Source organism: Mytilus galloprovincialis, chromosome 1 (genome assembly GCF_965363235.1).
Source record: "Mytilus galloprovincialis chromosome 1, xbMytGall1.hap1.1, whole genome shotgun sequence".
NCBI lineage: Eukaryota > Metazoa > Mollusca > Bivalvia > Mytilida > Mytilidae > Mytilus > Mytilus galloprovincialis.
In genome coordinates, this window is record NC_134838.1 from 41,834,668 (window position 1) to 41,862,308 (window position 27,641).

The window sequence follows — 27,641 nt, forward strand, 5'->3', positions numbered from 1 at the left end:
TTTTTTACCAGGATTATCCCACTAAAAAAATGTTCATGCACCAAACTGACTGTTTTACACTCAATTTTTTGTTAAACCTCGCATTCGCCTCGGGTGACTATAGTATATTTTATGTTATAACTGCTCTGTCCAGACTTTGCAAAAACACAATATGTATTTATCTATAACTAGATACTAATTTTCACAAAATACACAACCTTTAAGATGCAAAATTAAAAACACTGTTTCAACGTTTGAATTTTGTTTTTTTCAAAGATAGAAAAAATATTGTAATAATTTGATAAACTGGTGTTTTATACTTTAGAAAATAAATCTGTAATATACTATAGTGAAATACTATACACAATACGAAAGTTTATGGATGTGAAAAGGTCAAGGCCACTTCTTTTTTTGCTATGTCTTAAATGGAAAAAATTCAGAAGGTTCCAAATCAACGCCATTTTGAATGGCAGCTCTTCATATAAGTAGTCAAATTTGTCGTTTTAACATCGTTTATAGCATATGCTTATGATTGAATCGTTTTTGTAGCATTTTATTGAATAAATATCAGAGTATTTTTCCTTTTTGTCCTTGTGGTTGAAATATTGATATTTTTAGGTCTCACCTTTGACCTCAATTTCACAAAATTGTGACCACTCTGGATTTTTACGACCCAACTTTTCTTATTGTACACGTTTTCCACTTTCCATCGATATATAATTTAGAAGATACCCAGAACTTGTTGATAAATATTCCGTATCAACTTCACAAATAATACAAGATGGTCTTGAAGTATAGATTTTGCGTACTGACGTTTGTTATCATCTTAATTACGTATTATAGTATTCTTTTATATGTCTTTTTTAGATATTCATTAGAAGTGACTCTGTGGTTACGTAAAACCACATACTTTGAACGGCAAAATTATTTCATTTATTGATATTACTTTTACTTAAGGATCTTGACATACTATGAATGACTAAACTATTTTACTTTTTCTGTTTAGTCTGTTTTTTATGATATACATTTGACGTGAAACTGTACTTATGTATCCCGTCATACTTTGAACCACACCATTATTTTATTTATTATTATTACTTTTACTGTTAAATCTGGTTTTTGTTATATCTACTTTATTTTTACTGTAAGTCTGTTTTTTGTTATATCTACTTTACGTGAGTCTGCATTTATGTATGCCGTCATACGACAAAATTATTTTTATGTCTACCTGTGCGAATTTCAAACGCGCAATTTTACACCAGTAATGAAAACCTTCTTTCATTTATGGGTAGACTTTACATAGATAAATTCAGCCGTATAAGAAAAGCAAAATGAGAATGTTAAATTTGATGTATGCCTTTTTGTGCTACTTTGTTACATTTGTTGTTTATGTAGTGATATTAAGATGATAACACAATATTGACTGTTGTACCCCTATTTTTTACATTTTTACTCTTTGAGTATGTTTGTTTTGTTCATGCATCGTTGACAATGTAATGGAATTTGTAGCGACTGTCATACAAGTGAGAGGTTTAGCTAGCTATAAAACCAGGTTCAATCCACCATTTTCTACATTAGAAAATGCCTGTACCAAGTCAGGAATATGACAGTTGTTATCCATTCGTTTGATGTGTTTGGACTTTTGATTTTGCCTTTTGATTTTTGATTTTCCTTTTTGAATTTTCCTCGGAGTTCAGTATTTTTGTGTTTTTACTTTTTAGGTGTGTGTTCTTCCGGACTATTAAAGTTTTAAAAAATGAACTCTGGTTGCAGTACTATTTGGGGATAAAAAAAAATACGCGAGCTTTTTATTACATTTGCGCGCATTTAGTTTACAGGTAAACTCTAGTTAAAATAAAGGTAATATTACAAAAATTAATATGACGAATTTATTAACAAAACCAGAAAAACGGACAATCATAAATTAAAGACCGTCCGTCTACCAACGACCACTCACGAAATAAGTTCTTTTTTAGGACAACAAAAAAAGTGTTTACAAGTATAGTTTTTCTTGAGAAGTAAAGACTTCAGTTTCGCTTATTTTGCGTATTTTAAAAGTAAGCATGAAGCAATAATTACTATGGTATTGGTCTTGACTATCCTTGCCATTATAAAATATATTCTCTTGTCTGGGACATGTTTCTAATTCTACATCCCATTCTAGCCAATCGAATTGGTGCCAATCATTTAATTCAACAATGAGCAAAGCCCATACCGCAAAGTCAGCTATAAAAGGCCCAGACATGACAATGTAAAAAATTCAAACGAGAAAACTAACGGCCTAATGTATGTACAAAAAATGAGCGAAAAACAAATATGTAACACATAAACAAACGACAACCACTGAATTGCAGGCTCGTGACATGGGACAGGCACATACATACATAATGCGAAGGGGTTAAACATGTTAGCGGGATCCCAACCCTCCCCTAACCTAGGACAGTGGTGTAACAATACAACATAAGAACGAACTATATAAATAAGTTGAAAAAGGTTAAACTCATCAGATGGATAAAAATACAAATACTACAAACACAAGTGGACGTGGGTTATTTTCCTTTTTACTTGCTTTGTTTAATCTATGTCTTAAGGAGATGAACATTGTACATATAGATGGTGTTTTTTTTTTATTTACCTTAAACATTTTACTTAGTGTTGATCTTGTGTATGCTAACCATTCGTGCTTAACTTCTTGGTTTGTGTTTGGCAATCGTTTGTAAGAATTCATATTATTGTATTTAACATAAACTTTTATTTACATTTATAGACACATTCAGATTATGAAATTTACAATGTCTGTTACAATCATATGTTGAAGTCACTTATCCGAACGTGTTTTCTATGTTTGCATTATTTGTTCCATTTCCGCTCTGTGACGCTTTCTTGCAATCCGAAACTAACCGCGGAACATCCTTATTCCAAAAACTCATTCTGTCATGAAAGTTGTACACGGAGGAGTTTCTATATTCACCTAAAACCATAAAATTTGTACTAGTCTTATTGTATGCTGGCCATTCGTGTTTGCCTTCTTGGTTCGGGTTCCTGAAAAATATATTGATGTAAGTGTTATCAGTGTGTAAAGCATTTTAAAACATGTTTTATATACACTGCAAATTTCAGTAAAAACAATATGTATTTTTTCTAGGTACATTTCAATACTGATCGCTCTTAACAGAAATATCATATAAAAAATATGTATATATAAATGTGTAGTACATAAACTGTTTTAAAAACATGAAGAAGGTTATTGTAGTTTGCTTTATAAATGAGATTTAATTGTACCCTTGAATTCAGGATATCAATTGCTATCTAAATTTGCAATCTCTAAATCCATTTTATTTATATTTTTAGGTAATGTATAGCACAGTAACAGTAAGTAATAGCATTTTACTAGCTCTATTTCAAGACGAAAAATGAAAACAGGAATTATCATCATTCAACAACGCATAAAAAAAGTAAATACGCTATGAAATGTTAAGATAAAAACTTGTTTACCCTGTTTTAGCAAAGTTTGTCCAAAAGGTCATCATTTTGGAAGATAATTTACTCTCGTATTGATTGATAATGACATCTTTTGGATACCAGGTCTCCAAACCAAATACAAAGGCAATCTCGTCACCATGATTTGCGCCGCATTCTGACCAACTGGGACGTTCTTTCAAAAATTTCCATGTTGGCTTATGTGTAAATAGATATTGGTATGTTCCTTTTCTACTTCTGGTATGAAAATCTAAGTCACGAGTAGTAATTGAAGCGTAACCAAAATCTCCATGAACATTAATTGCTAACGATGTTTCATGTGACAGTGAACTCGACATATCGGTTGGAGAGTATTTTTTGCATATTTCTTGTGAAAGTTTGTCACACTCTATAAAATACGTTCGCGAAATGTATGGTATTGAAAAATTACAAAGGTAATCTGTTGGAATTCCATTTTTTAAGTCAAATTTTTTCTCTCCTTTGATTGAATAATAATAATGTATAGCTGACTCGCAATCATTTATTCCCGCCATATAATCAACACTATTAAACATTTGTGATGATTCTGACGTAGGATTTGATAACATATGAACAGGACTAGCGGGTATAAAATCGCCATCGACAGTAGGTCCGTAGCCACTATTTATATTGTTATAACCATCGGAATATGCCTTTAGAAGATTGGTAGCTGGAACTGATCTCAAACAATCTAAACAAGGATTTACTCCGGTTATGCATTCAGAACAATTCAGAAGTCGGCCTATTTCTCTTGTGAGTGACTCGTAACTATCCCAGTCCATGATACCATCTATATAAATACTTTGAGATATAGCTCTCTGGAATAGTCCTTTATTTTTTGGACTCATTGCTTGGAGTTCCACACTTACTCCACCACTGGATTCACCAAAAATGGTTATCATGTTGGGATTCCCCCCATAATCCTCGATGTTATTTTTAACCCACAAAATGGCGAATCTTTGATCCCAAAGTCCAATATTCCGGATCGATCCTACACCAGCATTGGCAAAGCCAAAAACGTTTAATCTATAATTAATGGTGACAATTATGACGTCACCTACCGCTGCCAGTTTGGTACCATTAAATTTCATACCTTGTCCGTTGGTGAAACTTCCACCGTGAATCCAGATCATCACAGGTCGGCTGCTGTTTTTACTTACATCACGTGGAGCAAAAATATTTAAATGAAGACAATCCTCCGATCTATCATGGTTTGGAATTAAGCGGCTATTCGATGAATAGAAATTTTGCATACAGTTTGGTCCATATTCCGTAGCATTTAATGTGTCATTCCAAGAGCCAAATGGTTTTGGTTTCCCAAAACGAAGTGTACCCAACGGTGGCTTAGCGTAAGGAATTTTCTTAAATTGATAAATCGTTGAGTTGTATGCTTTGACTTCAATGCCCTTTATTTCTCCGAGGCGTGTTTTGTGTGTGAACACGGGGTTCGTTGCTAACGTTGTTAGTTGTTGAAAAGCTGATATTAACACGAATACAAGCAAAGTCGTCTGAAATAAGGTAGATTAAAAGAATAGTATAAGTATGTTTTCGTGTATGTCTCAATAAAAATAATTAGTGAATTTTCAAAGGTAATTACAATGCCACTCTGACCTAAATAAAGCATGCTTAGATTAGGCCTATGTAAAAGTCAATGCATGTCATTTTGTTCATTGTTTCATGATGTAAAGTTTTGGAATATGTCTTTAAATTATCCCTATAAATGTCGGCTTCAATAGTTTTCGGAGGGAGGAAAGTTTAACAATGTCAACCATTTGTCAATGCCTACAAAGATAACTGACAATCGCCTCTCTTATGCAATGGCATTCACGAATTTAAAGTAGAATAAAAAATAAAAACAGGAGTTTGCAAAAAATAATACAAAATTTTAAAATGACACAACATAAAAAAATCCAGCAAGAGTAGTTATTGTACTTACTAGATTCATTGTAACTTACACATCTAAGTGGATGTTGTAAATTCTTTATTTAACGTTAGTTTCAATAGTAATCACGTTGCTCGTGCAGTGTCCTTATTAAAAAAAATTGAAAGATACGAAATATTTTCTTCAAACTGACGGAGAATCAAATTTGTGAGGGCGTGATCTGGTTTTTTTTTTGTTTTTTTTTTTCTTGTTTTTTTTTTTTTTTTGTTATTTCTGAATTTCCTCAATTAGACGATTCGATACATTTATCAGTTATCAACTTATAGACATGATATTTTATCCTGATTTTTTTTTATTTATTTACAATATTTATGCAATGTTCTAAAACTTACCATTTTCGTCAATTATATCATACAAAAATCATCTACAATTTGATAGCGACAATAAATACTGGTCTTAAATAAACAAAAATTATTATATAAATATGTCCATGTTTAGCTAAACATGTGACCAAGATGGACTTGGTTCTGTATGTACTTTACAACAAGGTTATGCAAAAATTTTAAATAAAACCCATGATAAAAAACGTGACACTAAGAAAGTTTTACGCCTTAGCTTACACATGAGCCTGCCTCTACTTCCGTCAACGTGTTAGGTAATATCTAAATCATCAAAATAAAGTAGTTACCAAAATGCGTTCCCGTTTTCTGTTATACTTATAGGCTCGGAAAATAAGTTTATTCTAACATTAATTCAGGACAATCAATCTGTATTATTTAAAAGATATCAGAAAAGTAAATTATGTTTCATTGTGGTGTAATGAAACAAGTCTTTGCTTAGAAATATCAAGTAGTTTCAAATAAAACATGATCGGTTCTACTTATTATAACATATATGTTTTGTTTTCAATGAATTAAAACGTTACTTGATATATATGTATTGCTTTAGAGTTATAGACAATTATCTAAATCTGCTAAAAATTAACTCATTTGTTACGTATAGTGAGCTTTGGACTAGTGTTAAGAAACTATAAGAAACTAATAGTTTCTTAACACTAGATCGGTACTTTGTGTCTTTTGCCTTTGTGTTGGATGCATTTGTGGTCCGTGTCGATCAAACTCTTTACAACTGATTGTTTAGCTTGTATAGCTGACAGAACACTTTTCAGTGTCAGGTAGAAGGGATTGGTGGTTATGCGAGCAGAAACAAAAATTGAACTTGAATTCAGTTCTTTTCGTCGATTTTTGCATATATTATGTTTCATTTTTTGCTATTGGTTTAGCATGAGTCAATTCTCGTTTGAATGGTTTTACATTTGTCATTTCAGGGCCTTTTACAGCTGACTATGTAGTTTGGGTTTTGCATATTTTTGAAGGCCGTAGGTGAGCTATAGTTGTTGATTTCTGTGTCATTTTGTCTCTTGTGAAGAGTCTTCTCATTAGCAATCATGCATCATCTTCGGTTTTAAACCCCGCTTTAACCCGCTTCAAAAAGAGGGGTATACTGTTTTACTTCTGTCTGTTCGTCAGTCTATCCGTCGTCTCATGTATATTTTTTCGTTGGAAACTACAATACCAGGGTTTCTGAAATTGGTTTCAGAGTTTATATAAGTCAGCTATATCGTGTGATGCGTTTTCAGATTCATCACTCAACAACTTCCTGCTTACCGAACCCTTACATTATTTTACATGATAGCCCAGTTGACAATTTTTGTCACATTTTTCCTAGGAACTACACAAGGATTTCTGAAATTTGATTTTAGGGTTTATATAAGTCAGTGTAAATTGTGAGGCGTTTTTATAGTGATCACTTAACAACTTCCTGTCTACCGAAATATTTGGACCGTAGTAAACAGTAGCTCACAGTTTCGCTTGTTATATCTAGCTTTCCCGTTTGAATTGCTTAACATTTATCATTCCGGGGACTTAGGTTTGTGTTATTATTGTTAAGGCCAACAGTGCTGAATTGTCACTATTTGTCTTCAATACAACTTTTCAAATCGTACAATAAAAAAAAGTGCACAATGCAGCTTCTAAACTACTACTTTGCATACTACAGTCCTGTTGTTAACGTTTCACTTTACCTAAGTGTTAAAAAATTACTGATGGATCAATTGGGGTTTAACGCCAGGCCCACTTTCAGCACTGTTGTGCTATTTAGTGGCGGTCAGTCTTTATTAGTTGAGGAAACCAGACAGAACCTTCGACCTTCAGTTGGAAAACCAATAATCCTAGTCAATTAGTTTGCAGTTAAGCCACCTGCAACGCAAAATTAAAAATAGAAGTTTTGTTGAAATCAGTATACTTCTAAAGTAAAAGAATAGAAATATATTTGTTTTATTATTTTTCTATTTTCGCTTATCTTTATTTCTACAGTGCATTCAAAAGAATAATCAAAAAAATGAAGCAAGCACAAAATGCTCTCCATTTGAAGTAGCATCACGTTAGCAAACATTTGACTTTTAAAGTTCAAAACTCGACTCCAATCTAAATTTATTAAGATTGCCAATAGTCCTATCGAATGAAGATGGTTCTCTCCAGACATTTGCACCTCATTGCACAAATGAAAACTAGCCACCATGATGTAGCAAAGAGTGTCTAAAGTAACATTAAATTCTAACAATCAATCACATATGTTTTCCAATTTGATAAACACTTTGTAGAGACATACACTATGCAGAAGGGTGGACAGTGCATTGGAAAGTTTATTTACAAAACAGTTGATTTCCATATGCTCTTCCAAACAAGGTACAAATTTTACTCTTTACGGCAATTAATTTTAATTTAGAATATCTAACCTAACATACCTGCCTATAATGTAGATTTCATTATCATTTTTTAAGATTTCGAGGCATCTGAGTTTAAAAGGAATTAAATATCGTTGACTTCGTTTTTCTTTACAAATAAATTGACATAGGACCGTATGGTGATTTTTGTAATGGACACTCAATGTAAATTATTAAGGATTCGAATATGACGTCCTTATTACGCTTTGTAAACAAAGCCGTGTTCTAATGAGCACAAAATATGTTTGACACATGCGCACAAACTTACTGTTTATATTAACGTTATTTCCATCGTTATCCTTTAAAATATATGCATTTAAGCAGCTAACAGAAACTTTTATTATATATTTTTATAAAAACAACATATATTTACCCTGCTCGTAGTTTTTAAACTTATCAAATATGAAATGCAATGCACAGACTGCTCGAGGAGGAAACGGGAACAGACAAACATTTTTATGGTAATTTCGTACGCTTCGAACTATAAAAATACTGTATTTGTCCTATTAGAATCGAAATAATTCCTTCATGTCATGCTCTATGCTCATTTTAACATGGGTAGGCATTATATTTGACCACATTTAACACCTCGCTAATGCTCGGTGTAAAATATCGACAAATATAATGCCTACCCATGTTAAAATAAGCATAGAGCATGACATGAAGGAATTATTACTTAAACATAAGTATGATCTGATTCTAAATCATCTGCTTTGCGTGATAGAAAATTTCATGTTTAAAAATATTATATTTTTATGTACTTTAAAATTTAATGAAATGTTATATTCATGTCATTCATTGTAGATAACAAACTATATTGGTTTATATAAGGGTATCGAAACATGCACTTTATATCAGTTGACCAATATCTTGTACTTTAATTGTGGAAAGTTAATAGTGCAGCCCATGCACTCTTCCTGCTTATTTACATAATCGTAATCTTTGGTCTTTCGTCACGTGTCTATGAAAATAACATTGTCAGAAAGAATTCAGATTTTAATTTAAAATTCTAATTCCTTTTTTAAATAATCATTGAATTATTCTTATATTTTATAACCCCAATGTGAACAAATGAGATGTGAGTGTACGTTAAAGAGACAGAAATCTATCAACGCATAAAACATTGAAAACTCAAGGTCAACTTTCAGTTTTCACCAATTGAAGTGTGTCTATACAATAGAGTAGTATCGTGTCCAGGTTAAGGGAAGGGTTGTGCGCCTGTTAACATGTTTAACCCCACCACTCACTACATTTGCCTCTCCTAAGTCAGGAGCCTGTAATTCAGTGGTTGTCGTATTTGTTTTTCGTTCATTATTTTGTATATAAATCAGGCCGTTTTTTACAATCTGATAAAAGACTTTTGTTATGGTGCAGTGGCGCATATTTCTGTGGTACTTATTACTGTTCGACTTCGTATTTTTTTTTGTCTTTTTAACTTTTTTTATTCACTGTGATGATTCCCTAGTGTATCTTGCGAACAAAAAATTGAGCCTAGTATCTTTGATTCGTGCTTTTCAATCTCAATTTTAATTGTAACCAGAATATACCGGTGATATTTGATTTATGACAATGAATACTGTCCTTTTGCTTACAGGATGAGCCGTTTTATTTTTTGGACATTATTTATTGTCGGTTATTGTAGACTTTGACATTCATTGTTGATTTAAGTCATACGATTGGACCATCAGCTATAAAATTACATTTTTCCCCACCAAACAACTTTACAGTTATTATGATAGACTTAGACGAGAATCTCAATATTTGGTAAGGTATATACATTGAGCCTTGCATCAAGGGTATGGGAGTCCTATGGTTTTCAGTGTGCCTATCGGTCTTTAAACACTGAATTAAACAAATATAATAACTTTCAACAAGTAAATTACCTTCTTGCTCTATTTCTTAGAACGGAAATCCAATAGACTTTATAAGTCCTTAAGAATAATATGCAACCTAGTCTCTGGGGCATATTGAAATCATATATCAGGTTTATAGATTTATTTCTTATTTTCCTTACATTGGTACAAGGACACTAAAAATATTTTTGCTGCATAATTTGACACCAGCATTGCGTGCAACGTCACTATTTAATTCTTTATAACGTTTTCGAGAAATATTTAGAATGTAATCTAAGTAAATGTAAACTAAAACATTTATGAAAATTTTAAAGATTTTTAGGGGTGGTGCAAAATATGATTATGAGCAGGACAGGAACGCAATTATTTACAGTTGTTTAACATAAAATCTAAGCATATAAAAATTATCACATATTTTGTGTACAAAAATTTCAACAAAAATTGAAATGTCAGAAAAATATGCTACAGAAAAGGGCGGGAATTTCGACTATGGTGTAATGGTTGACGATTTGTTAAATTGGGAATCCCAATTCGGTAAAATACCAGACTGTACAGTGTTAATAATGAATTCAGATTGGTACAAAAAGTACCCACATCCAGAATTGGTCTTTGGGTCAGAAAATTGGACTAGCATGCAAACCCATCAGTTTCCAAGCTGGTCAATCGACGCTGTAGAGTGGTTGCTATTAGAACGGTTTGATTACAGAAAACAGAGTGCTTGAAGAAAATTGACTTTTAATGGAAAAAGAATATCAACACTCGAATAGGAACTTGAATACTTTGGAAAACAGTATTTGTATGGTTTGTTGTGTGTGATGTAAAGGAAAGTTTGAGTCGACAGTACAGTATTTGTATGGTTTGTTGTGCGTGATGTAAAGGACATTTTGAGTCGGCAGTACAGTATTTGTTTTAACGAAAACCAACAGATTTCTCCATGCCTCTTCTTTAAACACTCTTCAACAGTCTGAGGATTCTCTTAGTTCCAAAATTTCATTTTGTCATAAAAATTATCGACAGTCAAATTTCTGTATTCTCCAAAAATGGTCTTGTTGTATAGTAGCCATTCAGTTGTAACTAGGTTTTGGTTCCTGTAAAAAACAAAAAAAATCTTGCAAACACCAGTAAAGTGTTATTGGCAAAGTTATTAAAACAAATAAGGAGTTAAATGAGAATTTTAGAAGTCTGTCAGTCCTATAGAAACAAAATACTCTTTTATTTCAGTAAAACTGAAATCACTCCTTGAAAAAATTTAATTAAATGGAACTGTGTACTTTTTTCAAGAATTTTGGAGTTGCTTCTTTAGTTTACCTCTGAAAGAGGTTATCATAAGCCAGACCAAAATACATAGCGAAATTCAGTAGTTTCAGGAAATTGAAAAGGCTCTTTTTTACATTTTCCTTGCTATATGCATTTTGTTACACCATTAAAAAATTCTAAGTCCTACTTGACAACACAATAGTGAATCATATGTGTACTACACGTTATAGATACAACTTATACATACCAGATCCTTCCTGTTGACAGGCATTTCAATTCAAGTATTAATATTTCCATGAGAGAATGTGTCCAATCAGGCATTGCTATGTAGTCATACATCACGAACAATCAAACGGCCGTGACTTTGTATCTGTTTGTTTAACAAAGCTGATAGTTATTAAAGGTAAAACTGACTTCTTCTTGTGGGTACAAAAAAAAATGATATACCATTATAACATATGTATTTACTTATGTATCAATGTATTATATTTGCTCTTGATATTTTCAAAAGGAATTAACGAATATCTTTAGGTCTGACAACCATACTCCGTCTTAGCAAAGTTTGTCCAAAACTGCATCTGTTTAGAAGATAACTCATTTTCATACTGCACGAAAGCATTCTGTAGAATACCAGTTTTCCAAACCAAATCGGAACGCCAGTTCATCTGCATAACTTAGCCTTTAACCTATCTAGGTCTAGTTTGTAAGTCCCTAGTTTGGCTAATGGGTATAAAGATATTGATACGTTCCTCTCTGACTTCTGCTATAAAATTCCAAGCCCTTAGCTGCAAGCGTAGCGAATTCAAAATCTGCATAAGTATTTGCTGAAAAAATTGTTTCTATAGACTGATCTTTTGTGGTAGCAGCTGGGGAATACTTTTCACAAATTTCTTGTGACACGACTGCACAACCTTGGTAAAATACCTGTGTTTCGTATAGGACAAAAAGGTTACAGATAATATATGATGGTATTCCTCTCTCCAAATCAAGATTTTTTGTTTGTTTTATTTTTTTGCTATATAATCAATACTGATAAACATGAGTAAAGATTCCAAATCAGGAAATACTAAGGATTTTCTCATCTAAGGCATAGATTACCTTAGCCGTATTTGGCACAACTTTTTGGAATTTCTGGTCCTCAATGCTCTTCAATTTCATACTTGTTTGGCTTTCTTATTATTTTGATTTGAGCGTTACTGATGATCTTACAACAACATCAACAACAATAAATAATTTATTAGAGTCTCGCCTCTTTAAAACATTTGATATACAACACAATATAATATTAACAGATCAATTTATAAAAAAAAAACCTCTTAAAAAAAGTTATGAGAAACTGTAAAACACACATTAAAATTCATTTATATTACGTCTATAGAATATATCAATATATCTTAGCATAAAACACTATAATATTAAAAACAATTATAAAAAAAACCATTATAAGCATTCTAAGCATGGAACTGTTTCAGTTTTACATTCTGAACAGTTTAGTGTTTCGATTATGTTTCTTGGAAGCTTTTCATAGGTAGTTATCAGAGTCTCTGGTACCATCCAGGTATGCGCTCTGAGCTATCGCTCTTTGAAACAATCCTCTGTATTTATGAATTATTGACTGAAGTTGCACACTTGTGCAGATTCTGCAAATATTGTGATCATTTGAGGATTTCCTCCATAATCCTCGATATTATCTTTAACCAATCTCTGACCCCACAACCTAATGTTACGTGTTGATTCCTCTCCAAAATTCACGAACCCAAATTTTCAATCTATAATTTATTGTTAATATAATGACGTCACCTACAGCTACCAGTTTAGAGCTATCAAACACCATACCTTCCCTGTTCAAAAATGCCTTACCACGAATCCAAATCATCACTGATCGATTGCTATTTCTATTTAACTCTGTTGGAGCAAAATTTTTAAGATATAGACAATTAATCTTCCGATGTTTCTAAGTTTAGGATTAGGCGTTTGTCACTTGCATACACATACTTCATACAATTTGATCCATGTTCTGACCAATTCATTGTCCCTTCCCAAGACCAGAACCGTTGTTGTTTTTTAAAACGTAGTAATGTCAGTGGTGGTTTTGCATATGGTATTCTGTTGAAATGATATAATGTTGTGTTGTATTTGTTAAAATATTGTAAAACCAGTTATTTGTCCGAGACGTGAATTGTTCTTATGTGTTTCACCTGTAGTAAATACCATAGCTGTGTGGATAACTGAAACCCATACCAGTATAATAAAATTGAGAATGGAAATGGGGAATGTGTCAAAGAGACAACAACCAGACCATAGAACAGACAACAGCAGAAGTTCACCAATAGGTCTGCAATGCAGCGAGAAATTCCAGCACCCGGTGGCGTTCTTTAGCTTCCAAACCAACACATACACTAGCTCAGTGATAATGAACGCCATACTAAACTCAAAATTATATATAAGAAACTAAAATTTAAAATAATCCAGACTAACAAAGGCTAGAGGCTCCTGACTTGAGACAGGCGCAAAAATTCGGCGGGGTTAAACGTGTTTATGAGATCTCAGCCCTTCCCCTATACCTCTAGCCAATGTAGAAAAGTAAACGCATAACAATACGCACATTAAAATTCAGTTCAAGAGAAGTCCGAGTCTGATGTCAGAAGATGCAACAAAGGAAAATAAACAAAATGACAATAATACATAAATAACAACAGATTACTAACAGTATGACTGAATACTTATTTAGTCACAGTTATTTTCTCTACCCAATCTGCCGAGTTAACTGGGAAACATTCTTAACGTACAGTGGTACAAAGATCGTAAACTTTTGTTGTCCATTATGAGAATTGCAGTGTAAATATTAATTAACAAGAATTATAAATGAAACACAGGAGGCAATGAAATATGTTTGGCATACGATTTTTATCTACAACTTGCTTTGTGTTACTTATTAGTGACTATCAGCTGCCATGTGTACCGACCGTCAAAGAGCCAGAGTTACTGTTGTACTTACTTATTTTTAAATGATTCAATTTGGCTAAACAATTTCCAGTTCAAGAAAAGTAATCAGACCTTACATGATTTGCAAATTATAAACACAAATATCATCACATTTTTAAATTGTGCTTTTAACCAAAACTAATGAGATAAACAAGTTGGGGCGAAGGTTTGTCTTTTTTGACGTACATTTTCAAATAGATCTTTTCTTGTGTAACTAAAATTCCTTATAAAAAAAAGTAAAGTTATTGCTGTTGATATTAGATTTTTGTCAAGTAGATCCCCTTTTGTAAAAGAAAACGGTTATGCAATAATATTGATATTTTCAATTATATGTAATTGAGGCAGATCCTTTTTAAGTTGAACATTAACTATCATTTATAAAAAAAAACAAATACATATATACATATATAAAAGGGAATCACAAATGGTGTCCATAAAATACCAAAAAATCATTAGATAAACTGCATTGCCGAAAAGTATATAGATGTTCTGAAGGGAAAATGAAGTTTATAAGTTCTTTAAAGATAGTGAGGGAACTAGTTAAAAGCACAAAAAGTTTGATAATCCATAAGTTTTGTTCCTAGCTAACAAACAATCCAGTTTGTGAAATATTCAAGAGAACGTTTCATATGTAGAATCCTTATACGGTTTACAACAAAACACTATCATGATTATTTTTTACTGTAATAATACTTAATATGAGAGGTTTTTTATACAACGATCGTCAATACCACAAAGACAACTAAAGGTATATATTGAATTACACGAAAACAAATAAAGTCAGCTGTGACCTTACAATCTCTATCTTTATGATCGACAAACAACACGTATCTGGTATAACAACAAAAATATTTGCCGTATATATGTGTATCTGATGGAATGCTTAAGACTAAGAAAAAGTCATACGTTTTTTTTTATTTCTATTATAAACTTTTTCTTGATTTACCTCGGTATGCTGGCGTCGTTATCGCATATCAAACTTAATATTCCCATAAAAAAAAAAAACAACAATTGTTTTTTTCCAAAAAGAGTCTAACAAATACTAGAGGTTCATGACATGGACAGGCACAGAAATGCGGCATAATTGACCATTCATAAATCTATAACGTCCCTTGTTACAGTAGGATAAAGTAGGAAAACTGTTCAGAATGACACATTACAGATATGTGCAAAATAAATATTGACCTTTTTAATCGTTAATAATTACATTTGATGTATGTTTCATTATAATACGTTATTCTGATTGGCTAGCTGCACAGCACGTGTTATTTCTTAAGCAATTGCATTACACAATAAAATGTATCGTTCATGATGACACGAGGTCAAACAAAAAAGTGCACAGGTGAATTAAATAAAAACTTGATAAAAATCGTGATTTCATGATCCTAGTTAAAAAAAAATGTAATTATAAGTATTGAATACTTCTTTTTGTAACTTTATAGGGTATTTAAAGCGTGCGTACATTTTTAGAATGAAGCGCGAGCTTCATACAAAATGTACTTCGGTCAACGCTTTTACACCTCAATAAATTTACAAAAAGAAGCTTTCAATTCTTAGATAAATTTCTCAGATTTGGTGGATTGATATATCAATAGACAGTCAGTATTTCAATGGGCCGACTTTGTTGGTGTACTCATGTGAATCGGAATATAATCCTGACCTTCTCAACATATCTCAGTTAATATATTTCGTTCGTGCATGGGATGTGTGCCTTACATAACACAAATGCTTTAAAAGAGATATGAGGTAAAACGACTGAAACGACTGAAATCGAAATTTCATAAGTGTTATGGTCACCATTGCGACCAGATAAATGGTCACCGAGTCCAAAATCACTTCGGTGTTGCCATGAATATCAATTATATGGTCGTTTTTATAAAGGAGTAGGTTCAGTAAGACCCAATTTTGGCCCCAAAATATAGCAGTTTTGCAAAATTCTGAAAATGTTATCCTTCATCTATTTATTGGAAAGTAGAATGCTTCTGCTACACAAATATGGTCTGTTTTTGACAATACAATGCACATATATCGGGTACTAACATCATTAAGTCATGCTAAATTACTGAAATCTTCACAATTTTAGCATTTTGGTTAAATTTTAGACGGTTTCCGTCTCAAATCAAAGTGGCCGCATTCGTGTTCATTCATAATATTGGAATGTAAGTTGTATTTAATGATAATACATGACATATATAAAGGTTGAGGATGAACATGGATGCGGCCACTTTCATTTTGACAAAAACCATCTTATAAGTGACGATTTTTTGCATATTTGATAGATTTTTCATATTTTTGCTTGAATCGGAGGGTTTTTAATGACTTAATCAGCTAAAAATCTTTCAAATATACTAATTGAATCAATTGAAATAGACATTTAAGTGTTTAAAAAGTGTACAAAATCTTTCGTTGGATGAACCTGAAATTTGAGGCCAAAATCGGCCCTTACCGGACCTACTCCTTTACTGTTTACAAAAGTATGAATTATTCGAAATACTAAGGATTTTCTCATCCAAGGCAAAGATTACTTTTTTTTTAATTTTGGTTCCTCCTTGCTCTTGAACTTTACACTTGTTTGGCTTTTAAACTTTTTTGATCTGAGCGCCACTGATGAGTCTTATATAGACAAAAAAGTAAAATCACAAACATACTGAACTCCGAGGAAAATTCAAAACGGAAAGTCCCTAATCAAATGACAAAATCAAAGGATAAAACACATCAAACGAATGGACAACAACTGTCATATTCCCGACTTGAGTGCCAGTTTGCCTAAGAATCAGGCAGTGGTGAAAACATGACAAAAAAAACCCAACCAATTTGACATTGATTTCAGTTCATAATATGTAGTTATGCACAAAAATAACATTCATTTTCGTTTTCTGTTCTGGTAATAGAAGAAACAATTTGGTTGAAATGCACTAGAAATTATCGAATAAGGGGAGATAACTCTGTAATTTTCTATCATTCTAACCAATTTTCTAACCGAGTTATTTGATATTACCAGACACACACAAACGAAAGACTAATAATTTTTAACTCAGGATGATGTTTAGTATTAAATAACATGATTAGCTCAGTGGTTTTTTCTGATCATGTTTTGATTTTTACCTAAATTGCCTGCTTCTTACAAAGACTAGCACTTAATACAGGCATTTTCATATGTAGAAAATCGTGGATTGAACCTGGTTTTATAGCGCTAGACCTCTCACTTTTATGACAGTCGCATCAAATTCCGTTATTTTTACAACGATGCGTAAACAAAACAGACATAATCGGTAAAATAGTAAAAATATGATTACAGCAGTCATCACTGTGTTACAATCTCAAGACAAACAAATATATACAAAAAACACAAAAAGCATCTATCAAATTAAAAAACACATTCCTTATGTCGCGTTCTGGGCATCAGAAAATGCAAACGTCACAAAAACACGCGTTTGGCATATCAAATTAAAAACCTTGTTCCTTTGATAAATATTTGACTGAGTTTGAATTCGAATGGTGGATGAGACCTACATAGATGAAGACGCTTACTCTGTCCTATTAGATATCGTACGATTACCGAAGTTTCTGTTTATGAATAAGTACCTTGATTTTTCTTATATATTTGATTTTCGAGATTTGAACATCGATCAACTACTGTCACCCTAATGTATATGTATGTTTAATTTCTATTAGCTTTTTCATCCATTCTTCGTTATATGGTCATTTTATGATTGTTTGAATTTGTTATTCATGTGTGTTCTATGTCTGTCATGCATATGCATGTTTAATCCGTTTTGCCTGTTGGATCCCAATTATTGTCACATTATCCAATTATGTCTGTTTGGGTTGATAACACATGTGGTTGATATAACGGAACTAAAGACAACAATCATACAAGTGGATTGTTTAGTCATCTTAAATCAAAGACTCACGGTCATAAAACTTTCGAGCATGATTTTTGTACTCAGACTCGAAAATCAACCAATCATATTGCTGGATTTCATGTTTCGAGCATGATTTTTGTGCTCCGAGCACTGAGCAAAGTTTTATGCTGCAAAATGTCTGTTCAAAATCATGAATATACATATGAAGTGCAGTACCCTCGAGCACTAAAAGTTCACCTGCAGATGTATCGAACCAGTGGTATAAATTGAAATTAATGGTATCAATTTTACTGCACCAAATTTCGACAATTAAAGTCTCTTCAGTAATGAAAGTCTGCCAATGTCTGCATAACGCATTTTTTTTATGTATAATACAAGCTAGAGGATAGCGAAGAAACAGGGATAAAGCATGATCTTCAAATACATATTATTTCCATAATTGGTTCAACTGTTGTGTGCCGTTTGTTTGAGTTCATGTAAAAAGTTATTCCGGTTTTAGTATGATAGATCTCACTTTAAAAATGAGTACTAAGTATATCTTTTTATTCTTTATCATTCATTGCTTAAAACACCCCTAATAGATAATAAAGATGTGGCAAAGAAGTAGCAAAACTACAATCCTGATTGAAATTACGACAGAACAACAACCTGCGCTTAGGGTGGTATTAATTGCTTGGTTTGGCGTTCTAGGACTTATTTTCTGATGACACTCTGAGACAAGTTTAGGAACATCTTCATTCCAAAACCTCATTCTGTCATGAAAACCATCCACTGTAGAATTCCTATATTCTCCAAAAATGATAAACCTCTTGGTGGTCTTGTCATATGCTGGCCATTCCTGTTTATTTTCCGGATTTGGATTCCTAAAAATATCGATATCAAATTCATGAAATTACAACTTTTATTCGCTTTGCGACTCTAGAATTTTTGAAAGACAATCAGGGAAATATAACTTAATAAAATCAGCATCAACGAGGATGGGTGAATATATTTTGAGACAAAATTTTGCAGAAAGTATGGGGGTCAATTTTAACATGTGTAATAAAGTTAAAATGGCGAAATAGAATAACATGTCCAAATTATTTTTCAAACTAGGAACAAAAAGGATTTTTACCAGAAATAAAGATAAGATATGATTTTTTTGTTAAATTTTGATTAAATTGTTTGGTACCGTTGTATTCCCGTGCGGTTTAGACACCAGCACTGGTAGTCGTTGGAAATAACTTCCAGTTTGTTAATCTCTTAAGTAAGTTTGGTTGTCAAGTGTTGTTTGTCTTTTCTCTTTACTTTTGTATTATTGAAATAAGGTTGTCTTGAATTACACTAAGGCTCTGTTTTATATCCTTTGATAACTATTTACACCACTGGGTCTATGCCACTGCTGGTGGACGTTTCGTCCCCGAGTGTATCACCAGCCCAGTAGTCAGCACTTCGGTGTTGACATGAATATCAATGTTAAGGTCCATTTTATAAATTTCCTGTTATAAAACTTTGAATTTTTCGTAAAACTAAGGTTTTTCGTAACCCAGGAATAGATTACCTTAGCCGTATTTGGCACAACTTTATGGAATTTTTGGTCGTTAATGCCCCTCAACTTTGTACTTGTTTGGTTTTATAACTATATTGATCTGAGCGTCACTGATGAACCTTATGTAGACGAACCGCGCGTCTGGCGTATTAAATTAATATAATCCTGGTACCTTTGATAACTATTATTTCATTTGTACTCAGGTTTAATGAAAAAGACATGTTATGATATACCTTACCCAGTTTTTGCAAAGGTCGTCCAAAATAACATCATTTTAGACGATAACTCAACTTCAAATGGGCTGATATCAATATTCACAGGAAACCAGTCCTCCAAACCAAAAACAAATTCCAGTTTATCTGCGTGATTTGCACCAACAAGCCAAGTGGGTCTGTCTTCAATAAGACCCCAGGTCGGTTTATGTGTGAAAAGGTATTGATATGTTCCTTTGTTGCTTCTACTATGAAAATCTAAATCTCGGACTGCTAGCGATGCGAATTCTAAATCACTATAGGCATTTATAGCTTGATACGTTTCCTGCGACTGGGAATGATTTTTATCTTGAGGTGAATACTTTTTACATATTTCTTCTGATACTTTGTCGCAAGCTTTATAAACATGATGTGATACGTGAGGAGCAAACAAATGACACACTATGCGAGACGGAATTCCTTTTTTCAATTCAAAGCTAAATGATGCCTGTTGTCCAATTAGATTAAAATAAAATAAACCAGCTTCACAGTCGTTAGTGCCTGTTATGTAATCAATGCTGTTAAACATCTGTGTTGCTGGCGATGTCGAGTTCGATAGCATATCAATAAGATTTTCTGGTATCAGTTCCCCATCGACAATAGGTCCAATGGTACTGTTCATAGAAAACCCATTTTGAAGATTATGTTCGGCGGCTGCATACTTTTGAAGTAGACTTTCAGACGAGATGTTTCTTAAGCAATCCAAACAAGTTTGCACTCCATTAAGACATTCTGAACAGTTAAAGATCCGACCAATTTCTCTGGTTAGTTTTTCAGTGTCGTCAATATCCCGTATCAAAAGCAAAGACCCACTGTGAGCAATTGTTCTTTGGAAAAGCCCTTTGTTTTTCGGAATTACAGACTGTAGCCCGACGCTTATACCTCCTGCAGATTCCCCAAATATTGTAATCATTTCAGAATTTCCTCCATAATCCATGATATTTTCTTTAACCCATTTAATAGCAAATCTTTGATCCCATAAGCCAATGTTGCGCCCTGGTCCTGCACCAACATTTATAAAACCAAATATATTTAATCTATAATTCATTGTAACGATGATAACATCATATAACGCTGCCAATTTAGAGCCGTCAAACATCATACCTTGTCCGTTTGTGAACCCTCCTCCATGTATCCAAATCATCACTGGTCTTTTGCTTGTTTTATTAAGATCTCTTGGTGCAAAGATATTCAGGTGGAGACAGTCTTCCGATATTTTCAAGTTTGGAATGAGGCGCTTATCGTTTTCAAATAAATATTGCATGCAGTTTGGTCCATATTCTGTTCCGTTTAATGTTTCGTCCCAAGAGCGGATTGGTTGTGGTCTTTCAAAGCGAAGCGAAGTCAGAGGTGGCTTAGCATAAGGAATTTTCTTAAATTGATAAACTGTCGTGTTGTATTTCCATATTTTTAGACCAGTCACTTCACCGAGTCTCGTTGTGTGTGTCAACAGCTGGCGTCTTGCAAATGGTGTGACAGCTTGGACAGCAGAAACCAATAACGACACAATTAAAGTCTGCAATTATAATACATGTACAAAGATTGCGATATTGAGAGAATTATATAAACAAAAAATCGGTATAGATAAATAGATGTATGTTTTGCCCAAAGAATTAAAACATTAATTTAACATATTATGTGTAAGCCAAATCAAAAGACAACTTACTATCTTCATTGTTGACAAGTAACAAATGACCCTCTCCATTTGACAACCGAACTATTGACGATACTTTTGTAAACAAAAATCGTGCACTACAATATATCTATATGTGATACCTTTTTGATAACTACTTTATTAGTTCTGTACTTGGATGTAAAAAAAAATCACAGTAGAGTTCACATTACTTTTTTTTTCATTTCTATTTCATGGTCTAGCGGTGCAATGATAGTGTTCATCCTTTGGATTAAATTATGTGTCGGCATTTGGCAGTTCGAACTTCGATTCAAGCTATCTACAGTCTTCATAACTAACTTCTTTTCATCTTCAGTTTTTAGCTCACCTTTCCAAAAGGAAATGTGAGCTTTTGCCATCACTTGGCGTCCGTCGTCGTCCGTCCGTCGTAAACTATTTCAAATATCTTCTCCTCTGAAACTACTGAACCAATTCAAACCAAACTTCATCTGATTGATTCCTAGGATATCTAGAATAAAGTTTGTGTTTTAATTCCCATTTCATCAAAAAACATGGCTGCCATGGCTAAAAATAGAACATAGGGGTAAAATGCAGTTTTTAGCTTATAACTCAAAAACCAAAGCATTTAGAGCAAATCTGACATGAGGTTAAATGATTTATAAGGTCAAGATCTATTTGCCCTGAAATTTTCAGATTTTCAGCTTGGACAGCAGAAACCAATAACGACACAATTAAAGTCTGCAATTATAATACATGTACAAAGATTGCGATATTGAGAGAATTATATAAACAAAAAATCGGTATAGATAAATAGATGTATGTTTTGCCCAAAGAATTAAAACATTAATTTAACATATTATGTGTAAGCCAAATCAAAAGACAACTTACTATCTTCATTGTTGACAAGTAACAAATGACCCTTTCCATTTGACAACCGAACTATTGACGATACTTTTGTAAACAAAAATCGTGCACTACAATATATCTATATGTGATACCTTTTTGATAACTACTTTATTAGTTCTGTACTTGGATGTAAAAAAAAATCACAGTAGAGTTCACTTTACTTTTTTTTTATTTCTATTTCATTACAATTTTATATATATATATATCTATCAAAATTGGTAAGTAGTCTGTCATAATAATGTGTCCAGCATAACGAGTTGAGAGGTCGTAATTGAATGACAAAGAGTATACATCATGAATATGTTTTCTAAACATTGGAAAATACTTTGAAATCTGATTAATAATTGTATTTCTGACTATCATACCACATATATTTCTTTATTGTTTCATTTATTGCTTTTTTAAATGAGTACAATAAGTGGGCAGCCGTTGCAATGATAGTGTTCATCCTTTGGATTAAATTATGTGTCGGCATTTGGCAGTTCGAACTTCGATTCAAGCTATCTACAGTCTTCATAACTAACTTCTTTTCATCTTCAGTTCTTAGCTCACCTTTCCAAAAGGAAATGTGAGCTTTTGCCATCACTTGGCGTCCGTCGTCGTCCGTCCGTCGTAAACTATTTCAAAGATCTTCTCCTCTGAAACTACTGAACCAATTCAAACCAAACTTCATCTGATTGATTCCTAGGGTATCTAGAATAAAGTTTGTGTTTTAATTCCCATTTCATCAAAAAACATGGCTGTCATGGCTAAAAATAGAACATAGGGGTAAAATGCTGTTTTTAGCTTATAACTCAAAAACCAAAGCATTTAGAGCAAATCTGATATGAGGTTAAATGGTTTATCAGGTCAAGATCTATTTGCCCTGAAATTTTCAGATGAATCAGACAACCGATTGTTAGGTTGCTGCCTCTGAATTGGTTATTTTAAGGAAATTTTGCTGTTTTTGGTTATTGTCATGAATATTATTATTGATAGAGATAAACTGTAAACAGCAAAAATGTTCAGCAAAGTAAGATTTACAAATAAGTCAACATGACCGAAATGTCAGTTGACCCTTTTAGGAGTTTTAGCCCTTTATAGTCAATTTTTAACCATTTTCCGTAAATCTTAGTTATCTTTTTCAAAAATCTTCTCCTCTGAAACTACTGGGCCAAATTTAACCAAACATGGCCAAAATCATTATTAGGGTATCTATTTTAAAAATTGTGTCCGGTGACCCGGCTAACCAAACAAGATGGCCGTCATGACTAAAAATAGATCATAGGGGTAAAATGCAGTTTTTAGCTTATAACTCAAAAACCAAAGCATTTAGAGCAAATCTGACATTGGGTAAAATTGTTTATCAGGTCAAGATCTATCTGCCCTGAAATTTTCAGATGAATCGGACAACCCGTTGTTGGGTTGCCGCCCCTGAATTGGTAATTTTAAGGAAATTTTGCTGTTTTTGGTTATTATCTTGAATATTATTATAGGTGTAGATAAACTGTAAACAGCAATAATGTAATGCTTGGGGTATACAATGTTTTTTTTATACTTTCATCATAAATTATATTATGAACACGAGACAAACGAGACATTTCAGTGTGTCCACTCTTGTTTTTGCTTTTGAAGAAGATATGACAGAATTGAAGAACCATGCATTTATATAAATTGAAAACCCAAAATAATCATTCATGGAAGATTTAAGAACAAAATTTAAGGTGAGCGATTCAGGCTCTTGAGAGCCTCTTGTTTTATTCTTTTTTGTACATTAGATTATGCTACTGGTACTTTTTATATGCCGAATTTTGTTATAGCTTTTTCTATATTTTTGTCCTATTTGATATATATAATTAGTATAAGCTCTTAATTTTTATTTTTAACGTTTCGGTTTTTGAAACAGTTTGGTCTCAGGCATCACTAAAGATATATGTAGTGTAGAAATGCGAACCCGATACAGAAAAATTGGAACCGTTAATGTTATTGTTACAATAATCCAAGAAAAGAGAGATTATTGCTGTCATAATAGAGACATACTAATGTCTGGTAATATCTTCTGATATTCTATATTGATGATGACAACATGGTCCAAGACATTTCGAAGAGGTGACTTTAACTTATCCATGATGGACTCTTGGCTTCAACGCTTCTGAGATAGTTTCAAATATCTATCAAGCAAATCATTATAGGAAACACAAGCCCTTGAACACTGAAAAACTATAAAATCTATATACTTTCATTTTTTTTAATGTTGATACACAAAAATGAAAAATTCACAATTAAAAACATGATAATTCCGATGGATTTACCATCAAAACAGAAAATAGTCAGGTAATAAAATCAACGGTACCAATTTTGTTGCACCAGATGCGCATTTCGACAATACATGTCTCTTCAGTGATGCTCGTGGCCAAAATATTTGAAATCCAAAGCTTATATAAAAGATGAAGAGCTATAATCCAAAAGGTCCAAAAAGTATAGCCAAATTCGTGAAAGGAATCAGAGCTTTGCATGAGGGAGATACATTCCTTAATTTATAATAATTTTTAATATTGTGTAACAGCAAATTTTAATAGCACAAAAAATCCGTATTTTCATGCCAGTACCGAAGTACTGGCTACTGGGCTGGTGATACCCTCGGGGACTAATAGTCCACCAGCAGAGGCATCGACCCAGTGGTAGTAATAAAATCAACGGTACCAATTTTGTTGCACCAGATGCGCATTTCGACAATACATGTCTCTTCAGTGATGCTCGTGGCCAAAATATTTGAAATCCAAAGCTTATATAAAAGATGAAGAGCTATAATCCAAAAGGTCCAAAAAGTATAGCCAAATTCGTGAAAGGAATCAGAGCTTTGCATGAGGGAGATACATTCCTTAATTTATAATAATTTTTAATATTGTGTAACAGCAAATTTTAATAACACAAAAAATCCGTATTTTCATGCCAGTACCGAAGTACTGGCTACTGGGCTGGTGATAGCCTCGGGGACTAATAGTCCACCAGCAGAGGCATCGACCCAGTGGTAGTAATAAAATCAACGGTACCAATTTTGTTGCACCAGATGCGCATTTCGACAATACATGTCTCTTCAGTGATGCTCGTGGCCAAAATATTTGAAATCCAAAGCTTATATAAAAGATGAAGAGCTATAATCCAAAAGGTCCAAAAAGTATAGCCAAATTCGTGAAAGGAATCAGAGCTTTGCATGAGGGAGATACATTCCTTAATTTATAATAATTTTTAATATTGTGTAACAGCAAATTTTAATAACACAAAAAATCCGTATTTTCATGCCAGTACCGAAGTACTGGCTACTGGGCTGGTGATACCCTCGGGGACTAATAGTCCACCAGCAGAGGCATCGACCCAGTGGTAGTAATAAAATCAACGGTACCAATTTTGTTGCACCAGATGCGCATTTCGACAATACATGTCTCTTCAGTGATGCTCGTGGCCAAAATATTTGAAATCCAAAGCTTATATAAAAGATGAAGAGCTATAATCCAAAAGGTCCAAAAAGTATAGCCAAATTCGTGAAAGGAATCAGAGCTTTGCATGAGGGAGATACATTCCTTAATTTATAATAATTTTTAATATTGTGTAACAGCAAATTTTAATAACACAAAAAATCCGTATTTTCATGCCAGTACCGAAGTACTGGCTACTGGGCTGGTGATACCCTCGGGGACTAATAGTCCACCAGCAGAGGCATCGACCCAGTGGTAGTAATAAAATCAACGGTACCAATTTTGTTGCACCAGATGCGCATTTCGACAATACATGTCTCTTCAGTGATGCTCGTGGCCAAAATATTTGAAATCCAAAGCTTATATAAAAGATGAAGAGCTATAATCCAAAAGGTCCAAAAAGTATAGCCAAATTCGTGAAAGGAATCAGAGCTTTGCATGAGGGAGATACATTCCTTAATTTATAATAATTTTTAATATTGTGTAACAGCAAATTTTAATAACACAAAAAATCCGTATTTTCATGCCAGTACCGAAGTACTGGCTACTGGGCTGGTGATACCCTCGGGGACTAATAGTCCACCAGCAGAGGCATCGACCCAGTGGTAGTAATAAAATCAACGGTACCAATTTTGTTGCACCAGATGCGCATTTCGACAATACATGTCTCTTCAGTGATGCTCGTGGCCAAAATATTTGAAATCCAAAGCTTATATAAAAGATGAAGAGCTATAATCCAAAAGGTCCAAAAAGTATAGCCAAATTCGTGAAAGGAATCAGAGCTTTGCATGAGGGAGATACATTCCTTAATTTATAATAATTTTTAATATTGTGTAACAGCAAATTTTAATAACACAAAAAATCCGTATTTTCATGCCAGTACCGAAGTACTGGCTACTGGGCTGGTGATACCCTCGGGGACTAATAGTCCACCAGCAGAGGCATCGACCCAGTGGTAGTAATAAAATCAACGGTACCAATTTTGTTGCACCAGATGCGCATTTCGACAATACATGTCTCTTCAGTGATGCTCGTGGCCAAAATATTTGAAATCCAAAGCTTATATAAAAGATGAAGAGCTATAATCCAAAAGGTCCAAAAAGTATAGCCAAATTCGTGAAAGGAATCAGAGCTTTGCATGAGGGAGATACATTCCTTAATTTATAATAATTTTTAATATTGTGTAACAGCAAATTTTAATAACACAAAAAATCCGTATTTTCATGCCAGTACCGAAGTACTGGCTACTGGGCTGGTGATACCCTCGGGGACTAATAGTCCACCAGCAGAGGCATCGACCCAGTGGTAGTAATAAAATCAACGGTACCAATTTTGTTGCACCAGATGCGCATTTCGACAATACATGTCTCTTCAGTGATGCTCGTGGCCAAAATATTTGAAATCCAAAGCTTATATAAAAGATGAAGAGCTATAATCCAAAAGGTCCAAAAAGTATAGCCAAATTCGTGAAAGGAATCAGAGCTTTGCATGAGGGAGATACATTCCTTAATTTATAATAATTTTTAATATTGTGTAACAGCAAATTTTAATAACACAAAAAATCCGTATTTTCATGCCAGTACCGAAGTACTGGCTACTGGGCTGGTGATACCCTCGGGGACTAATAGTCCACCAGCAGAGGCATCGACCCAGTGGTAGTAATAAAATCAACGGTACCAATTTTGTTGCACCAGATGCGCATTTCGACAATACATGTCTCTTCAGTGATGCTCGTGGCCAAAATATTTGAAATCCAAAGCTTA

General features: G+C 33.2%; 2 long non-coding RNA genes across 3 annotated transcripts; both read right to left on the reverse strand.

The window, feature by feature from the left end:
- Nucleotides 1–2,708: 2,708 nt before the first annotated feature.
- LOC143074836 (uncharacterized) lies at nt 2,709–4,243 on the reverse strand. The gene is made up of 2 exons (XR_012978113.1): nt 3,475–4,243; nt 2,709–3,021 (listed from the first exon to the last, which is right to left on the reverse strand). It is a non-coding gene; the product is annotated as an uncharacterized LOC143074836 (long non-coding RNA).
- Nucleotides 4,244–18,631: 14,388 nt separating this feature from the next.
- LOC143074845 (uncharacterized) lies at nt 18,632–22,454 on the reverse strand. 2 transcript variants are annotated; one of them, XR_012978128.1, is made up of 3 exons: nt 22,406–22,454; nt 19,872–21,400; nt 18,632–18,968 (listed from the first exon to the last, which is right to left on the reverse strand). It is a non-coding gene; the product is annotated as an uncharacterized LOC143074845 (long non-coding RNA). The 2 variants fall into 2 exon arrangements; XR_012978123.1 differs by lacking the exon at nt 22,406–22,454 and adding an exon at nt 21,551–21,630.
- Between the last annotated feature and the right edge of the window lie 5,187 nt (nt 22,455–27,641).